Source organism: Macrobrachium nipponense, chromosome 5 (assembly GCF_015104395.2).
Source record: "Macrobrachium nipponense isolate FS-2020 chromosome 5, ASM1510439v2, whole genome shotgun sequence".
Classification (NCBI taxonomy): Eukaryota; Metazoa; Arthropoda; class Malacostraca; order Decapoda; family Palaemonidae; genus Macrobrachium; species Macrobrachium nipponense.
The window spans coordinates 141,490,158-141,507,813 of NC_061107.1; the positions used below are offsets into that span (position 1 = coordinate 141,490,158).

Consider the following 17,656-nt stretch of genomic DNA (forward strand, 5'->3'; position numbering starts at 1 on the left):
TATTTTAAGATTTAAACAGAGGGTAATGAAAAGTGTGGCCAACGCAGTGCGCACTACCCCCATGATGCTTTCGAAATTTTTATTACAATTAAAAATGTTTAGAAGATTGACGCCATCTCGATATTTGTGGAGTTGCTTGTGTTAACAAACTTCCCATTTCCTGTGCTAAATTCACACACCACTTGTACCTGTAGATGCTGGGGCACTTTCATCACAACAATCGTACACCTGAACTCTTACCAGCACTTATTTGTACTTATTCAAGGGGACTACGGCATTCTTTGCGGCGTTTTGCGCTCTTCACTTGTTTATCTGTGTTGTCAATGGGTATGTGTTTACCCTCCAAACTGGTTATAAGACTTACACAAAACTGGGGAAATAAGTGAAATTAGCATATCTATTTGTAGTATATATACATATTACAGCAATTTAATCATTGCGTCATTACTATGACAACTAGAATTCATGGAAACACTTTGTAAATGCATTGGCATATGTGTGAAGCTCCACTAGATTGGCAACGATGAGTCCTTTTTTCGTTGCGTCGTCTGCTCGTACGTACATCAGAAATATTTGTAATTTTTCAGAGTTAATTTGGTTGCAAAAAAGGGAAAATAGACATGAATTAAATAAACATTTTGAAGTAACAAAGTAAAGTTAAACTAAATAATGAGTAAAGTAAATAATTAAGGGAATAAAGCTTTGCACCTCATAAACAGTGTAGTTGTCTGCTCTCGTAACTGTGTTTGTGGAGTGAGTGCTTAGGAACCAGGAACAGCAATGTGGTTCAAGTGTAATTTAGAGTGAATTAAGATCAAAATGTGTATAATTGTTTCAGTTGCGATGCCAGTAAGGATAAAACCACCAATTACAAGGTAAAAATGAATTCAGTTTAAACCATGACCCCGGAAATAAAAAGTTTCATACTTTCACTAATATAGGCAACAAAATGTTGTTTTATTGTGCTGATTACAACTGCAATCTTGAGTAAGATCAATAAACGTTACATATATACGCTAACATTGTTCAAATGAGTGCTGAGAAGGCTGGGAAAGATAGTGAATTGTCTGTGGTTAGAACGGCCAGTCACGCGATTGCTGCCATATTGGATTTCAAAACTGTCTTGAAAACATATTTTACGAAGAGCGCACATGCTTATTTTAGTTCGTATGGGGCTTTCATATATCACATTATGTTACGAAACTTCAATCTTTAGAATGGTATGCCTAAAATTGTAATTGTATTCTTGTTTCACCAATTAAATATCGAGTGAATAAGGCCGTGCTACACGATGACGATGGATCATCTGCGGTTGTTTACCCTAAGTATTTGTGATCTTTTATTTGTGACTTTGTGCATGTTTATGTGTGTTTTGGCTTATGATAGTACACATATTCACATTCTTTTACGTTCCTCCCGTGACTGCTGGTGCTGGTACTGCTGGTATTGAACACAGTGCAAAATCTCATTTGTTCCGATACGTAATACAAACCCTCGGTCCTTTAACAATAGGAAGTAGCTAGCGGCAGCTGGAACGGTCGTAAGCTTCGAACAAGGGGAGAACGGTAGTTAACTGCTTGTCCGAAATCGTCGCGCGCCGCGCGACTGGGAGGTAAACAAATCACTTTTGCTTTCGGCCGCGGGTGTGAAGGACTGTTCGTCATCGCTCTGCTGCCCGCTTCATCGTCGTATGCTTTGTTATATTGTGTTTTCTACTAATGGTTTGTTTGACTTGAAAATGAAACTGTAAGTACACTGTTTTCATTTTCATTACTTAATTATGAAACCTTGAATTATGTCTCGGTGCCGAGGGCAACGGGCGCGCTCGCGCCGTTAGTCATGTATTTGGGCGAAGGGTGTAATTGAAAAATGTAAGTACTTTTTTTCATTATTTATTTTTGCCTGTGCGCTCGTTACCGAGAGTGTGATTGCGCTCGGCACGAAATTTTAATTTTGTATAATAGGAATGCAATGAAAGTGGATTCGCAATTGCAATATTCTTTTCATTTTCATTTATTTGCATGAAATTTAATCTGGATCAATTTTCGTTCTTACCGGGAATTGATCCTTACGATTTTTATGTGAAATGAATCGCAAGTGCAGTATTCTGTTTCATTTTCATATATATTTTATGATAGCATCATATTATTGGATCAAGTTTCCGTTTCTTACCCGGGAATTGATCTTTTCTCCATTAAGTTCTATGAAGTGAATCGCAAGGGCAGTATTCTGTTTCATTTTCATATTACTTTTCACTGCTGTGCGGGGGTGGGGGAAGCGAAGGTCTGCCAGGAAGTCGTCGGAAAGCTCTCCCGCGACTCCCTTGGTAGCCGATTCTTCGTTCTTCCTTCCTGCCCCCCGCTCAGCTTCTTCATGGTATTTTGTATTTCGGGGTCTTCCTTGCGTTCGGGGTTGGGGGGGGCAGTCTTCCCCCCGTGCGTGAGGGAACCCCTCTTACTATCTATCTATGTTACGCAGGTGCTACATCCGTGGGAGAAGTGACTCCTTTGGTAACGGACGTCCAGTTGTACTCGGGGTCTTCCGTCCGCTCTGGGTGGGTTCTCTCCCCCCAGGCGCGAGGAAGCCCCTCTAACTAACAACCCGACTGTTGCTTCCGCAGGTTTGCCATCAGCGAGGACGACCTGGAACAGGTGTGGGAGTCGCTGGGACTGCAGGGGTTGATTCAGCGGTTGGCGGGGTCGGCAGTGGTCACTCATGATAAATCTCGACACCAGCATATGAGATGTCACCGCACCTGGTGTATACACCACATGTCATGTCGGTAACACCCACGGCTGCAATCCAGAACAAATTCCTGCCGTGCCAATCAGGACGGTGCCACCGCCACCTGGGTTCTTTGTATTGCCGACCCCGGACTGCCGCTGCCCAAAGAGTCCCCTGGACTGCCGCCAGTGCCGAGGATGACGGTAGCTGCCGACAGGACGCTGTCTCTCCTGTGGTACCTGCCGTGCCTGCCGTACCTGTTGCTGTCCCAGCCGCTCATTCCCTTTCAGATCAGGTACCTGCTGCTCATTCACTTTCAGATGTTCCTGCTGTTCCTGGACCTGTTCCTGTTGTTCCTGCTGTTGGTGATGCTGTCACAGTCTCAAGTCTTTCCGGACAGGTGCAGTCGGGCCCTGTTGCTTCGGCAACTGCCCCGGCTCCCTCCTGGATGGAAGACCTGACGTCTGTCCTGCGGAGCCTGGCGAAGAAGAAGAGGAAGAGGAAGAAGGTGTCGTCGTCGTCTTCGTCGTCTTTCTTCGTCGTCCGCTGCCTCTCCTTCCCCTTCGACTTCTAAGGCCAAACAGCCGAAGAAGAAGAAGGTTGCCTCCTTCCCCCCTAAGAAGACTCCTTCGGGATCTTAATAAGCACCCGGGGGTCGCCTTCTTAAGGCGCCTCAGCTCAGGCGAGCTGGGGAGCTCTTCTGCTGGTCCTCCTGTTCCTTCGGGAACGGGGCCCGTCGCTTCTTCTGCAAAGAAGAAGTCGACGGGGACCAGAGGGCACCAGCCTCGGCTGGTGCGTCCTCACCTGGTGCTAGCGGGTCTGCCGCTAAACCAGGTTCCGTCTCGGCCGCTTCTCGTTCGCGAGAAGCACCGAGTGGACGCTCTTCCAAGAAGACCGTCCAGCCAAAGTTTGACGCCCGAGCTCGCTCGCCGTCAAGACAGCGGCGCGGAGCAGAAGACTGGCGAGAGTCGTGCACACAACTCTCGCCAGGCCAGTGGACGCTCTCAGCAGCGATCAACTGGCTGCTCGGGCTAACGTGACGGTCGCTGATCAGCCACGGGTTGAGGCGAGGAAGGAGTCCCCGCGGCGCCGGTACCAGCCACGGCTGGTACCAGCGACTTGACGCGGCGAGAGGACGCTGGCCGGTCTCGACGCGACACAGAGCCTAGCAGGTCACCCGTCCGCCGCTCCCGATGGGACCGGGCGGAGACGGTGACCAGCGGCAGCTCGCCTGACGCTAGAGATCGGTCTCGACGTTCTCAGCCGAGCCAATCGCCCCAGGCGAGCGGTAAGGCTAGGCCTGCTGCTCGACCGTCACCGCGTGTTGACGATCAGCAGCAGCCCTCCACGCACGCTGGTCCTGCCAGCGAGCGAGGGGGGAGCGTCAGGTCTGCCTCTCCATAAACGGGTTGAGGCGAGGAAGGGAAGGGGTCCCCGCGGCCGTCGGTACCAGCCACGGCTGGTACAAGCGGGCTCGACGCGCCGAGAGGACGCTCGCCGGTCTCACCGTGACAGCGAGCCTAGCAGGTCACCTGACGCCGCTTCCCATCGGGACCGGGCGGAGACGGTAACCAGCAAACAACTCGCCTGACGCTAGGAGATCAGCGTCGACGTTCTCAGCCAAGGCCTCTCGCCTCAGGCGAGCGGCAAGGCTAGGCATGCTGCTCGATCGCCACCGCTTGTTGACGATCAGCAGCAGCCCTCCAAGCACGCTGGTCCTGCCAGCGAGCTAGGGGGGAGCGTCAGGTCTGCCTCTCCTGTAGCCGGGAGGAGCGAGGTACCTATGAGTGATCGCGAGAGGTGCGCCGCTCGCGACCCCGCTATGACGCCGTATGGACCAGGCACGGTTCTAGGACCGACCAGGACATACGCGCAATTAGCTGGAGGCGACCGTCAGGGGTCTGCCGCTCTTCCTCCTTCTGAAGGAGGAGTATCTAGGGATCTATTCTTGTTGGAGGGACTGGACGGTCCTACTCCGCAAGACGCGGTTACTCCCGAGATACAGAGGAATTTGCAGAAGTCATTAAGCTGATTAGTCAGCATAATGACCCTGCGGAAGGATTGCCGCTCCCACCAGCAGAGCCCCACGTCTCTGCTCGAGTCGTTTTGGGGCCCGAGAGGGAACCAAACCGACGGTGGGTCTGCCGCGATCGGAGCTTGCCGATTCTGTCTCGAACCAGTGTCTCTCGTCTCCGGACAAGAAGGCTCTCTCAGTGGCCGGTTCGATCCAAGCTACTTCCACCTCCTCTACTGCGACAGCGGCGTTTCTACGTGTCGGAACGGACCGTATTTTAAAATATTAAATCCTTCGGTCCTCCTGAGAGGTTTCGACCTCGACGAGGACTGGAATGAGTCGGAGGACGGTTCGGCTCTCTCCTGTCAGGTGTCGATCAAGGCCCCACCAGACGACGTTTCACAGTGGCGGCAGACCCTTACCTACAGTGAGAGTTCGTAACCCTCCGCGGGAAAACGTTTTCTCCTGACGAATCGTTTTCCCAGACTCTGAGAGGCCATCGCCGCAAGGCGATGGCTGCTCCTACTCTTCTCCAACTGCTAGTTCCACTGGGAAGGCGAGCGAGTATCCAATTCCTTCCCCATTCCCTCTCTCCTTACGGCTACGAGGGAAAGGGGAAGGATCCTACAGAGATTTCTTTGTAGGATCCCACGTTCGGGACTGCGCTACCGGGGGACCTTCGGGTCCTACCTTGACGTAAGCCCCGGTCGTTGGAGGAGGAATCCTGCTCCATTCTCGATTCTACGGGAATCGAGAGGACCACCAGCCGATATCGTTTGACGAATTCGGTGGGGGTTTCGCAGACTGCTTAGAATTCTACGGAATTTCTAGCGCATTCAGAGTGTTCGAGTTTTTACGATCTTCAAAACACTTACGCGAGACCACGGTCCAAAGTGAGCGAGACGAGAATCCCCGATATGTTACACGATAATCGGGAACCTCGCCTATGCTCGAATTCCTGGAATTTCTAGCATTGTGAAGAAGACTGCTGCTGAAAGAAACTATCTCACAGTAGGCGACCAACCTGGAATAGAGGAGATCGGACGGGAATATCCAGTTTGGCTTGAACTATCGTCTTAGTATTCTGTTCACCATTGAAGCTTTCCTTCGAGGAAGACTTCTCCTTCACTCTCTTTGATAGAGAACGAAGGTGGTCGATCTCCAATCCTTATTTTGTTTTCTTGAAGGAAAGAATTTAGGATGGAGATCGTTGTTCAGAATCCTACAAATATTACTACGTATATTAACCTCGCGACATGATTCTGCTAAGCAGTTGAATTGTCCGAGGGGTAGGCGCATATCCTAGTTATTCTACGAATTGCGACTTAGACGAGAAGTATTCTAATTGAACTGCAACTCGGGGTTGCCTGCAACCTCCCAGGAGTTTCAGTTTCAATTTTATATACTTATGGTTTTGTCACGACAACACCATTTCAACTTTTATATTTACCGAAATTCGTTTCGCCTAAATATAATTGCCCGAGCATATCTTTTATGCTCGGTAGTTCTAGCCGAACGCATTCCTTCGTGGAATAATGGATTACCTGGCAACTCAGGATGACGACGTCAGCAGGCTCAACCACTGCGTATGAACTGCCTCATAGCAGCTCAGTATCAGCTGGGCCTCCGAGATTCACGGTCATGTATGTCTCTCTCTCCCCCCCCCCCCCCCGCTTGATTGACTACCGAACCGTATCTCTGCCTAACAATCATGGACTTAGTCTCTGATTAACGGGGATTCTCGCAATAATGAAGGACCACCTACTGCGGTGACGCTAGATTCCATCGCCTTCGACATTGCGAGAATTTTCAACAGAGATATCTCTTGGACTCTTTCATCTTTCGTTTACCGCACGGTAACAGAAGTCTGTACAAGTCTCCCGCTGCATCGCACTGCGATAATGCGAATGATTTTGCAGACATCTGAGTTTGTCTTCAAAATATCTCGTATTCGTAGGTGTACAATTGTTCATTGTTCAACCCGATTACAAGATGTGTCAGAAGACATCGCCTACTCCTCGACCTGACAGCTCTACCTCCAAATGTTTCAGCCCATGAGAAGCAGTTCTTCAGGCGGCTTTCACCTGTGTTTTCATTACCGAAGAACGCTCCGCTTTCATTGCAAACTACGACTCTCACCGGACAGCAATGAAATAGCGGTTAGCGTTTTCAGTCATTGTAAGCACAGGTTATGAATCTTGAGATCCTTCTCTCGATTCATATGTGAAGACGTAGGTTGCATTCAATATCTACCTTCGTCTTCAACGGTACATAGTGTTGTTTCTCCTTAGCTGAGATTCAACAAACATGAGATGTTTTACCTTCAGGGACCCTCGGTCTCTAGAAGGCAATTGACTTTGCGCCTGTTGGGTACATGCCTTAAGAGAATCATCACCTCGCTGTCCGGCATGGTGACAAACAAATACATCATTTGTTTGGTCTCTCGGCATAACCCTTTAAAGGCGAAGGTCACGTGACTTACTCGGATGCTTTGACAACTTGCCTCCTACCGAACGCAGTCAGTCGGCAGCTGTCAGAGCGCCCGAGTCAGTTACGAATTACGCTGTTGACTTAGTTCGGTTGTTACACAGCAACCATTACTTCGTTTTAATAGCTTGTCACAGTACCCATACCCATTGACACCCACCATGGAGTGTCGGTGTCCTATCCACTACCGAGAACTTCGCTGCATGGGGATAGGAGGATGCGAGAGACTTCGTTGCTAACGGACAGACCAGTATGGGTATTGGACATCACCGAAGTAGAGAAGAGGGATAGGTCATGCGACTATTTCCTTCTTTTCCTCTGAGGAACTGCATGACTTCTGCGAAGTCAGGCACCCAGGGGATGGGGATCCGTGACGCTCGATTTCGTACCGAACTTCGTAGCGAAGACTCAGAACCCTTCGGTCCCTGACGATTGGTTCGAGTCGTTCACAATCCCCTCCCTAATGGACTTCACCGCCTTCGATGCGAAGGAGATGCTGCCTGTCCACAAGAACTTCTCCTTGGCGCAGGTACTGAAGGCAGGGTCTGGTCCAACCAGACCACATGCCCTTCCTTCTACCTTTGGGATATTGCCACAGGTCCTTGGATCTTTTTCCTTGGGACCCGTGGTGGCTGCTCAAACACGTTGTGTAGCGAACCCAGACCCTCGCAGGCTGAACAGCATCGAGTCCTGGTGTGACCGTAAGAATGGATGGTGAATGAGAGTGTGACTGGCTCCTCTTCCCATCTTTTTCTTCCCCTCTACCTGTGGTTAGAGGGACACGGTCGTCACCCTGCTGGATAAGGACAAGATGCAGGTGAGCTACTCAACAGAGCCCCATCCTATCCCTTTCACTAGGGATAGGAGCGTGTATCCACCACTTCCTCCAACAAGGGGGAGGAAGTGGATGCCAGCTTGAGACAACCCTACTTTATGTTGCCTCTTGCAAACAGGAACAAGTTCTGCTTGCTGGTACGAAGAGATACGCTTGCCTCTCTTAGTACTCGGCCCAGAGGTCTGACCATTGATCCTGCGGTGCACACCCCGATCAATCGGACAGAGGCTTGGATCCCTCCCTCGCTCTTACGACCAGGGAGGCATTCCAGGGATGGACGAACACCAGTCTGTTCATCAAAAGACTCAGATTCCTCCCACCAAGAAGTGAGTCTTCCTATTGTTAAAGGACCGAGGGTTTGTATTACGTATCGGAACAAATGACAATTTGTCGAAAATTGCATTTTTCCTAACTATACAAACCTGAGGTCCTTTAACATAAAGTCCCTCCTCATGCCACCCCTCACTCTGCGTATTTTGCATGGGCCAAAAGCAAAAGTGATTTGTTTCGCGCGGGGCGCGACGATCGGACAAGCAGTTAACTACCGTTCTCCCTTGTTCGAAGCTTACGACCGTTCCAGCTGCCGCTAGCTACTTCCTATGTAAAGGACTCAGGTTTGTATAGTTAGGAAAAATGCAATTTTCGACAAATTGTCATTTTGCATGTAAACTGGTTGTAACTGAAGCGAAGGTGTTCAGTGTTAGTCTTAAGTTGTTCCGACACGGCATACAAACCTTCGGTCCTTTTACAATAGGAAGGTACTAGCGGCAGCTGGATAGGTCGTAAGCTTTCGAACAAGGGGTTCGGTAGTTAACTGCTTGTCCGACAGGCGCGCGCGCGCGACTGGGAGGTTAAACAAATCACTTTTTGCTTTCGGCTGCTGGCGTGTGGACGTGTATCATCGCTCTCTGCCCGCTCATCGTCGTTTGCTTTCGCATGATTGTGTTTTTCTTTTTTCTATGTATCTAGTGAAACTGAATTGTAAGTACAATCATTTCATTGAATTCAATTGTGAATTAAAGGATCTTGGTCACAACGCCCTCCGATTACCCGAGTGCCGGGACTGAAGGGCGTAATTGCGGGAATTCATTTTCCCAGAATGATCCTCGTATTGTGTATGCTCGGTGCCGAGGGCGGGAGCGCTCGCTCCGAGCGTATATTGGGTTGGAAATGTGTAGATGAAAATCGTAAGTAAGTGCTCTTTTCATTTATTTTTTTTTGACCTGTATGCCCGTTGCCGAACGAATGCGCTCGGCACGGAAACTTATTCAGTATGAAAGTGGAATCGCAAGTACAGTATTCTTTTTCATTTTCATATATTATTTTTTTTTTTTGTAGCAATACTCATTTTGGATCAGTTTCCGAGCTTACCCGGAGATTGATCCTTCCCCCTTTTTATTTTGAATGAAGTGAAATCGCAAGTGCAGTTCTTTTTCATTTTCATTTTTTTATTGAGATTGCATTGTTGACTGGGATCAATGTTCCGCTATTCACGGGAATTGATCCTTTCCCTTTTTATTTGTATGAAGTGAAATCGCAAGCGCAGTAGTCTTTTCATTTTCATATATTTGTGATTGCATCAATTCATTATGGATCAAGGTTTCCAGAAACCTTGATCCATAAAGGTAAGGAATGAAACCTTTCACCCTTGCGCTCGGTACCGAGGGCGCAAATGCGCTCGATCCGAGCCCTTATTCATTGTGAAGTGAATCGTTTTGCAAGATGCATTTTCATTTTGTTCCTTATTATTGATTGCATCAATATTATTTGGTTCAAGTTCCGCTCAGTCAGGGAATTGATCCTTATGCCTTGTATTCGTGCCGATGGCACGATTGCTCTAGGGCTCTTATTTTGTTGTTGGGTACATGGGTACTGTGCGGGGGTGGGGAACGAGACCCCCCCCCGCTCAGTTCCCACAAGATGGCTCTTCCCCTTGGGGGGGGGGGAGGTTATCGGCGTCGTCTTCTCTCGCCCGATCCGTCGAGCGCGGGGGAGGGCGCTCGGTGCCCGATGTACAATTGTATTAGGGTCTTCCACTCGTTCGGGAGGGATCAAACCCCCGCACGAGGGGATTTACCCCCCCATTAATCGCTACTACTATTATTCCGCGAGGTGCTACTGCCACGAGCGTGGACCTTGGTGAGGTATGGGCGTCCTTCCAATTGCAGAGCGTGCTGGTGTCAGGGGCTGAGGTTCTATGTCTGGGCCTACTGCGGTCACCCATGGAGTGGTGACCACGCAACCAGGTGACGACGTCCCTCCTCACCTGGTGTACTCGCCTCACGTGGTAACAGTCTTGCCTACAGCCGCTGTGAAGTGCCGTTCGCCGTACCGAGAGGGGGGGCGTGCCGCCGCCGCTCGTGGTTGCCGCGCTGCAGCGACCACACTTCCGCTGCCCTAGAACTCGCCCCTGGACCTGCCGCCGGTACCAGGATGTTGCTGGCTGCTGCTCCACTTCCTGTGTTTCGGTGCTGCCTGCCGTACCTGCCGATTCTGGGCTGACTGTCCATGCAGTTGCTGCGCTGGCTGTCTCTGCCGTTGCTGCGCTGGCTGTTCCTGCCGTTGCTGCGCTGGCTGTCCCTACCGATGATGTGCTGGCCGTGCCTACTGTTTCCTGAGATGCCCATACCTGCTGATGTCGTCCCTGTTTCGTGGTGGTACTACCCCACCCCAGACTTTGGTCTGTCTGTACAGGTGCGTCCGGGCCCTGTGGCTTTCGGCTACAGCAGCCCCGGCTCCGCCCTGGATAGCAGATCTTACGTCTGTCCTGAGAAGCTGACGAAGAAGAGGAGGAAGGTGTCGTGGGTCGTCGTCTTCATCTTCTTCATCGTCGTCGGCCGCAGCCTTCTTCCCCTTTCGACTTCTAAGGCTTTACAGCCGAGGAAGAAGAAGGTCGCCTCCTCCCTCCTAAGAAGCTTCCTCGGGAGCTTCTCGGGAAACCCGTCTCACCTCGGTGGGACGGAGGGTTCCTTCCGCTGGTCCTCCTGCTCCTTCGGGAGCGGGGCCCGTCTCTTCTTCCGCAAGGAAGAAGACTACGGGACCAGAGGGGTACCGGCTAACACCGGTACTTCCTCGCCTGGTGTCAGTGGTTCTGCCACTGCATCAGGGTCCGTCTCGGCCTCTCGTTCGCGGGAGGTACCGAGTGTACGGCTGCGCCTACCAGCGACCGTGCAGCCAGGAACCAGACCTCTGAGTCCGCTCAGCGTCAGGTTCACGGCACGGGGCGGAAGACTGGTGACAGCCGCTCATGCGACTCTCACCAGACCAGCTCTCATCTCTCGCGGTGAACAGCTGGCTACCCGGGGACGTGACGGTCCACGACCGACCACGGGCTGAGGCTGGGAAGAGGTCCTCCCGTTCGCCGGTGCCAGCCACGGCTGGAACCAGCGACGTGACGTGCCGTGAGGACAAGCACCGGTCTCACTGCGACAGTGGAGCCTGCAGGTCGCCTGACCGTCGCTCTCACAGAGAGCGATCGGATACGGCAACCAGCACCAGCTCTTCTGACACTCGAGATCGGGGCCGCTGTGCTCAGTCCAGCCGTTCTCCACAGCGAGACGGTTCGACCAGGCCCTGCAGCTCGATCGTCACCGCGGGTGACGATCGCCTGCAGCCCTCCAAGCCTGCTGGTTCTGCCAGCGAGCGACGAGGAGCGTCAGGTCTGCCTCTCCCGTACCTTCAACCTCCTCGGGTTACACCGGGAGGAGCGAGGTATTGAGGAGTGATCGTGAGGGGTGCGCCCCTCATGATCCCACCACGACGCCCTACGTGCCAGGCACGGTTCTTGGACCGGCCAGGGACGTATGCGCAAGTGGATGGGGAAGACCGAGAGGGCTGTCGCTGTTCCCCCTTCTTAGGAGGAAGATTCTCGGAATATGCTCTTGTTCGAAGGGCTTAACGGTCCCACTCTGCAAGATGCTGTGACTTCCGAGATCCAGAGGACTTTGCCGAGGTTACGCGCTGATTCGTCAGCACAATGACTCGGGGAAGGATCGCCGCTCCACCAGCAGAGCCACGTCTCGGCTCGAGTCGTTTTGGGGCCCGAGAGGGAATCCAAATCGACGGTGGGTCTGCCGCGATCGGAGCTTGCCGACTGGGTTTGAGCCAGGTATCTCTCGTCTCCGGACAAGAAGGCTCTCTCGGTTTCTGGACGGTCGAACAAGCTCATTCACCTCCTCTGCTGCGACAGAGGCGTTTCTACGTGTCTTCGGACATCGTATTTATATATCCCTTCGGTCCTCCTGAGGTTTTCGACCTCGACGAGGACTGGAATGAGTCGGAGCGGTACGGCTCTCTCCTGTCAGGTCTCGATCAGCCCCAACCAGACGACGTTCACAGTGGAAGGACGGCATTCCCCCTCACCTGCTGCCGGAAGTGGGGGGGTGCCTGGCCAGCCATTGGGACCCGGTCCAACAGCAGGCGTACGTTCCAGGGCATCGAAGGACGTAGCATTGAGAGGAGATCAAGACCATGCTGAGCAAGAGAACTGTAGAAATCGGTACGGATCAGTCACCGGGCTTTACAGCCGACTCTTCCTGGTGGAAAAGTCTACGACAGGCTGGCGCCCAGTGATAGATCTCTCTCCCCCGAACCGGTTGGTTCGCCAGACCCGGTTCACGATGGAGACGGCACGCTCAGTGCTCGACTCTATCAGGGAGAACGATTTCATGCTTTCAGTGGACTTGAAGGAATGCTATCTACAATACCCATTCATCAGTTCCCTTCGGAATTAAAGTACCGTAACCGCTTCATCCTCGACGGGACGGTGTACCAGCTCAGGCCACGTTGCTTCGGTCTCTCAACCAACCGCCCCACAGGTGTTCACAAGTGTTCACTCTGGTGTCTGCTTGGGGCCATTCGCACGGGATATGTCTGAGGGGTATCTCGACGATTGGTTAGTCCTGGCGAGCTACCGCTCGCAGTTGCTACAGGACAGGGATCGACTGCTCGAGTTTCTGTCGCGATCTGGGATCGTTCTGAACTTCGAAATGGTCCGATCTCGAGCACAAGCAGAAGGATGAAGTACCTGGGTATGCTGATCGACACGGTAGCAGATTCAGGGAGGCAGCCAACCAGTTCCTGTCTCGGCAGGAACAGGTAGCTCAGCAATGGCAAGTCGTGATCGGACACCTGTCGTCACTCGGGAAGCCAGTCCCTAACGGGCGTCTTCACCTGCGGTCTCTTCAGGGAGACCAAAGGAGAGTGGTCACAGGCGACGGATCCCCCAGCAAGACCTTCCATAGTCCACTGACACAGGAGGTGAGGCAGGACCATCCTAGCCAGGTGACTGGACGACAGGAACCCCTTAAGAGAGTGCCTCCGCGCACTCTCCCCCCGGACATGCAGCTGCTCTCAGACGCATCGACGAGGGATTGGGTGGGGTGCACACCTGGAAGAGTTGCGGTACTTCAGGAGTGTGGTCACGAGAAACGACAAGCACCTTCACATCAATGTACTGGAACTAAAGGCAGCGTTCCTTGCTCTCCAAGAGTTCCAGGACCGCTTGATGGGACACTCAGTGGTGATGATGTACGACAACACCACGGTGGTGGCTTACGTCAACAAACAGGGGGGGCCTAGTGGTCCTCTCCCGTTGTATCAGTTGACTCGGCAGGTGCACGAGTGGGCCGAGGCACACTCAATAGAGCTGTCGGCACGCTACATTCCAGGGAAGGAATGTAGTAGCAGACACGCTCAGCCGTCGGGATCAGGTGATAAGGACCGAATGGTCTCTACACCAGGACGTGGCGGAAAGGCTCTTCGACCTGTGGGGGCGACCAGTCGAGGATCTGTTCGCCATCCGGCACATCAGGAAGCTCCAGGTGTTCTTCTCGGCCGCCTGCCGGATCCATGGGCAGCTGCAGAGGACGCTCTTCAACACCCGTGGGACAACCTCTTCGCCTATGCCTTTCCCCGTTCAGCCTGATTCGCAAGGTGATCAGTCGAGCACTGGTCATCCCGAATCTCAGGATGATCCTGATGGCTTCCCAAATGGCCACAGGCCATTTGGTATCTGGACCTGCTGGCTTCTCTTCTCGCAAGAGAAACCGAGAGAGATTCCCCATTGGCACAACCTTCTCGGCCAGCCACACGTCGAGCGGTACCACAGAGCAGTCCAGTCCCTACGTCTTCACGGCTGGCTGTTATCCACCTTCTCTTGCGAACGAGAAGCTTTTTTCGTAGCGCAGCAAACAGAGATGGCTGGAAACGTCCGTCAGTCCTCTGCAGCTGTGTACCAGGGGAAGTTGGCCGTCTTCTGTGGTTGGTGTCGTAGACGGGGCCTATCTCTTCTCAGAGCCACTCTTCAGCAGGTAGCGGATTTCCTCGTTTTTTCTTCGCCGAGGAAGCTCCTCTAAGTTCCCACAGTCAAAGGATACAGACCGCCTTGTCGCTCTTCCTGAAACTGACGGGATTGGACATCTCGAACTCGTTCGAGATCTCCTTGCTTAGGAGCAGCTTCCAAAGGTCTTGCCAACCCAGGGAACTCAAATGACCCTCGTCTTGCTGGACTGGCATCGGCGAAGAGAGTACGGGAGCGTCATGCAGATAATGATGTGGATGAGATGCTGCTTTTTCCTTTGTCCTGGGAGGACGCTACGGCGCTATCTGAAGAGAACGCACCTCGGGCCTGAGTGTCGACGCCTCTTCGTTAGCAACGGGTCTAACAAGAAAAGAAGTATCAAGAACACTCTTTCGTCCTGGCTGCGTGAGGTCTTCAGGAGGGCGTATGAGGCTGATGGTAGTGACGACATCCGTACGTCCCGTCCGAGAACTCACGAAGTCAGAAGTATTGGCCCCTCGTTGGCGTTTCGTAAGAACTCTCCGTGGCGCAGGTATGGAAGGCAGGGGTCTGGTACAACCAGACCACCGGCAAACTTCCTTATACCTCTTGGATATTGCCCATAGGTCCGTGGATCAGTTTCCTTAGGACCCGTGGTGGCTGCTCAACAGTCGTCTAGCTAACCCAGACCCTAGCAGGCTGAACAGCATCGAGTCCTGGTGTGACTGTATGAATAGATAGTGATGAGAAAGTGACTGGCTTCTCTTTCTATCTTTTCTTCCCCCCTCTACTGTGGGTAGAGGGATACAGTCATCACCCTGCTGGATAAGGACGAGATGCCGGTGAGCTATATGACGGAGCCCCATCCTATCCCTTTCACGAGGGATGGGAGCAGAATATCCACCACTTCCTTCTACAAGGGGGGGAAGTGGATGCCTACAAGAGTCAAACCATGACTTTAACTTTGCTCCTGTACAGGAACAAGTTCTTACATTGCTGGTACGAAGAGATACGCTTGCCTCTCTCTTATACTCGTCCAGAGGTCTGACCATTGATCCTGCGGTGCACACCCGATCAATCGGACAGAGGCTTGGATCCCTCCCTCGCTCTTACGACCAGGGAGGCTTCCAAGGTTGGGCGAACACCAGTCTGTTCACAAAAGACTCAGATTCCACCCACCAAGAAGTGAGTCTTCCTATTGTAAAAGGACCGAAGGTTTGTATGCCGTGTCGGAACAAATGACAATTTGTCTAAATTGCATTTTTCCTAACTATACAACCTGAGGTCCTTTTACACATAGCCCCACCTCATGCCAACCCCTCACTCTGCAGTTTTTGCTTGGGGCCAAAAGCAAAAGTGATTTGTTTACCTCCCAGTCGCGCGCGCGCCTGTCGGACAAGCAGTTTAACTACCGAACCCCTTGTTCGAAAGCTTACGACCTATCCAGCTGCCGCTAGTACCTTCCTATTGTTGTAAAAGGACCTCAGGTTTGTATAGTTAGGAAAAATGCAATTTTATTTTAGACAAATTGTCATTTTTCCACCACCTTTAAAAGGTAAAATTTGTTCCGATACGTAACCTACAAACCCTCGGTCCTTTAACAATAGGAAGTAGCTAGCGGCAGCTGGAACGGTCGTAAGCTTCGAACAAGGGGAGAACGGTAGTTAACTGCTTGTCCGATCGTCGCGCGCCGCGCGACTGGGAGGTAAACAAATCACTTTGCCTTTCGGCCGTGTGTGGGAAGGACGTTGTGTTTCGTCATCGCTCTGCCCGCTTTGTCGTTTGCTTTGAGTTTGAGTATTTGCCCTCTCTTTCTGTATAAATCAGAGTGACTGTAAGTACTTGTACATTTCTTTATTGATCTTGCAATGAGTGAGGAAGAAATGGAGATATCACCGCGCCCTCCAGTCGCCCGTAGAGTGTGTCCGGCTGGAGGGGCGTAGATGTGGGGGTTGGGGGTTTTAGATCATTTGTTTGATGTGGGGACCCTCACGAGGTTTGTACTCGTTGTCGGGGGCGAGAGTGCTCCGCAACGAGCCCTGTGTCACCATGTATGAATGGTCCGAGGCGCAGTGGGTGCTGTACGAAGGCAGGAAGAGACTTAGGCCGCCCAAGAAGTCATCGGAAAGTCCAGTGACTCCTTTGGTAACGGACACTTCGTCCTCTTTCCTGCCCCCCGGCCAGCCCCCACGTTTCGCGCCTTCCCCTGCGGGGGGGGGGGGTAGCGGAGTCCTTCTCCTCTCTCGATCCGTCGAGTGTGGATGAGGGCGCCCGCTACCCGGACGTACAGCTGTACTCGGGGTCTTCCGTCCGCTCTGGGGGGGTGCTTTCTCCCTCCAGGCGTGAGGGAACCCCTCTGACTAACCCGACTGTTGCTTCCGCAGGTGTGCCATCAGCGAAGGACGACCTGGGACAGGTGTGGGAGTCGCTGGGACTGCAGGGAGTGCCCAGCATCCAAGGGTTGATTCAGCGGTTGGCGGGGTCCGGCAGTGGTCCCACATCATGGTGCGGTGACCACGACTACTACCACAGTAACGACACCAGCATATGAGTGCCACCGCATCTGGTGTATACGCCTCATATAATGTCGGTGACACCCACGGCTGCTATACAAAAACCCATTACTGCCGTGCCAAAGAGGACGGTGCCACCACCACCGGGATTCTTTGCTTGCCGACCCTGGACTTCCGCTGCCCAAAGAGTACCCCCCTGGACCTGCCGCCAGTGCCACGGATGACGGTAACTGCCGACAGGACGCCTGGCTCTCCCGTGGTACCTGCCGTGCCTGCCGTACCTGTTGCCGTCCCAGCTACTCTTTCCTTTTCAGATCAGGGGCCTGCGCATTCCCTCTTTCAGATGTTCCTGCCGTTCCTGCTGTTCCCTTCCCCGGACCTGTTTTCCTGTTGTTCCTGCTGTTGGTTGGTGCTGTCACAGTCTCAGGTCTTTCCGGACAGGTGCAGTCGGGCCCTGTTGCTTCGGCAACTGCCCCGCTCCTCCTGATGGAAGACCTGACGTCTGTCCTGCGGAGCCTGGCGAAGAAAGAAGAAGGAGAGGAAGAAAGGTGTCGTCGTCGTCTTCGTCGTCTTCTTTCGTCGTCTGCTGTCCTCTCCTTCCCTTCGACTTCTAAGGCTAAACAGCCGAAGAAGAAGAAGGTTGCCTCCTCCCCCCCTAAGAAGACTCCTTCAGGGATCTTCTAAGGGCCCGGCTCGCTCAGGCGAGCTGGGGAGCTCTTCTGCTGGTCCTCCTGTTCCTTCGGGAACGGGGCCCGTTCGCTTCTTCTGCAAAGAAGAAGTCGACGGGGACCAGAGGTGCACCA

General features: G+C 52.5%; 1 protein-coding gene across 1 annotated transcript in view; it reads left to right on the forward strand.

Annotated features, from left to right (window-relative positions):
• Window positions 1-17,656, forward strand: part of LOC135215678 (cyclin-dependent kinase 9-like) — a 211,780-nt gene that overhangs the window by 785 nt on the left and 193,339 nt on the right. The gene's annotated exons all lie outside the window — the stretch shown is intronic.